The sequence below is a fragment of the Malurus melanocephalus genome, unplaced genomic scaffold, assembly GCF_030028575.1.
Source record: "Malurus melanocephalus ecotype Western Australia unplaced genomic scaffold, MMel_1.1 scaffold_37, whole genome shotgun sequence".
Classification (NCBI taxonomy): Eukaryota; Metazoa; Chordata; class Aves; order Passeriformes; family Maluridae; genus Malurus; species Malurus melanocephalus.
Genome location: NW_026623269.1, coordinates 567,453 through 569,679, shown reverse-complemented (window position 1 = coordinate 569,679; position 2,227 = coordinate 567,453). Strand labels below are relative to the sequence as shown.

At 41.6% G+C, this 2,227-nt stretch overlaps 1 long non-coding RNA gene across 1 annotated transcript in view; it reads right to left on the bottom strand.

Annotated features, from left to right (window-relative positions):
- LOC130572526 (uncharacterized) overlaps nt 1-898 on the bottom strand; it is a 12,013-nt gene extending 11,115 nt beyond the window's left edge. Inside the window, exon 1 of the long non-coding RNA XR_008965225.1 lies at nt 793-898. This is a non-coding gene — a long non-coding RNA (uncharacterized LOC130572526). The remainder of the gene's footprint in view (nt 1-792) is intronic.
- Nucleotides 899-2,227: the final 1,329 nt, after the last annotated feature.

The following is a 2,227-nucleotide window of genomic DNA, read 5'->3' as shown; positions in this document are numbered from 1 at the left end:
GCCGTGTGGGCAGCCAGCCTTCGGAAGGGTTCTGGCGCCAGGACTCGGGGCATGTTTAACACACCGTAATGGTGCTTAGCCTCGCTCAGCTCTGACGTTACTGGCAAGCGAAGTGTTTGAAAGAAAAGCAAAACTAATGGTGAATTCTGACCTTTTCAAGCCTGGAACATGGACAAATACTCTACATTAAACCAGACAGGGATTCTCAACGGCAGAATTACCTTYTGCAAAGCAAAACCCAAGCCCCTATGAACTACCAAGAGAATGGCAAAGAAAAGGGGGTAAAAGTGTTTACACTGCACTAAGGCTCGACAATAAAAATCCTCCCCCCTCTAAAATTAGGAACTGCCTGAGATGCAAGACTCACTACTCTCACAGCCACATGACAAGCAAGAGAAACAGAGAACAGAAATACCAGAGACGTGATGTAAAGTGGTGAACAGGCTAAAATTAGTTAATGTTCTGATTTCTTTTATGAAGGGAGGATAAGTTCTATTTTTGATTTTTCARTTAAACCAAAAATCCTAGAGGGCACTAGAAAGTGGTGAAACAGAAATTTTTAAATCTCTGTGTACTCATGTCCTAATATAAGTATAAGTACATGTTAGTGTTTAGGAACACTAATTAAAAATAGATTTTAAAAAGGAGAAAAATCCCCATTCACCTTCAGAATTGTATCAGAATAACAGAAAAATTTACATGGACTAGCTTAGCTAAGACAACTTCTACTCTACTCTTAAAAGATGGGTGCCAGTATTCATCATTTTTTCCATCCCAGGTTTTCTATCTTACCTTTCCAAATAAAGCTTTCCTTCTTCCTATTGAAGTATTAATAYTTTCACTACAAGAAAGGAAATTCTTATTCCTTCTTTTCACTTTCAGTATAARCTGGTGTTGCTCGTAGCTGGAATGACATACAAAGAAATGACTGAGTAGAAAAYTAAGATTTTGTTGAAAGTCAGAAAATGGATTAAACAACCTTGAGCTATGCACAAAGCAGCAGCACTTAAGTACAATGCAGTGGAGCACAGGTTCAGCTACTCTAGGCTGCAAAGTTGAACTATTTTCTTTGTGATATCTTTGTTGATCTTAGTCTATTTGAGACAGAGCTGGAATTTTCTGATATATTACACTTGATTTTCTTCAAGCAGATGTTGAGCTGTGGCAAGGATGTGAGTTGTTGGTTAGCCTACACAGTTCAAAACATACTTACATGGCTCCCCACTKCCCCTCCCTGCCTGCCCGAGTGCACAAATATGCTGGTGAAGCTACAAAATTCTTTTGGGAGAGGCAGCAACATGAGAAATCGTAGAGAGAATGGAATAAGGGAGGTGGCACTACTGTAACGCAGAAGAGTGGGAAAGAAGATAGCAATTAGCTGCACTGGGAAAAGAAAAAAAAAACTATTTGAAATGCAGCTTTGTGCTGGGGCTGGCTGTGATGGAGTTAATTGCTTCATCACAGCCCGCAYGTTACCAGCTTGCAACTAAAATTGTGCTGATAGCGCAGCACTTGTAGGTGTTGCTGAACACGGCTTGCAGGGTGTCAAGGTTTTCTCAGCTCTCTTCCCCCCTGGGTGCAGGCTGGAGGCTGGGAGTGGGCACAGCCAGGACAGTGACCCGGCTGACCAAAGGGGTGCTTTGAACCACRGAGTGCCTGGCTCAGCAATAGAGCTGGGGATGTGGCCTTTCCACAGCGCTCCCTCTTTGGAGGCATTGGTCTGCCTGTGGGAGGTGAGAAGTGACCTCCTGTGCGTCACTTTGTGTCCTCCTACCCTTTCCCCTCATTTCTACAACTGCTTTTATATCTYGATCCACWACTTTTCTCACTGTTRCCCTTTTGATTCTCTCCCACATGCCACTGTGGGGGAGTAAGTGATCTGCTGGCTGGGGTGATCACAACATACACTGAGAACCACAACCATGCTGATGGGTCAAGATATAAATTAACCTCTAAGTTAGAGACACAGAAACTATGGCACTTTTCTCCTGCTATTTCTTTTGCACTTTTTAAAAAAGTAGTATTTAYTCTACCTGAATTATCACATGGGTAGTGAAAAAAAAGGACACTTTTTTATTCTTAATTTTTCTCCTAGAAGTTGAAGAGATCTTTAGGAAAAGCAATTAAATAAATATACAGCTCAAACTGGCTTTCTCTGAATGCAAAACCCCCTAAAGGTGYAAACATATTTCTTCCGTTAAGACACAGGCCAAATTTAGGAAAAAAT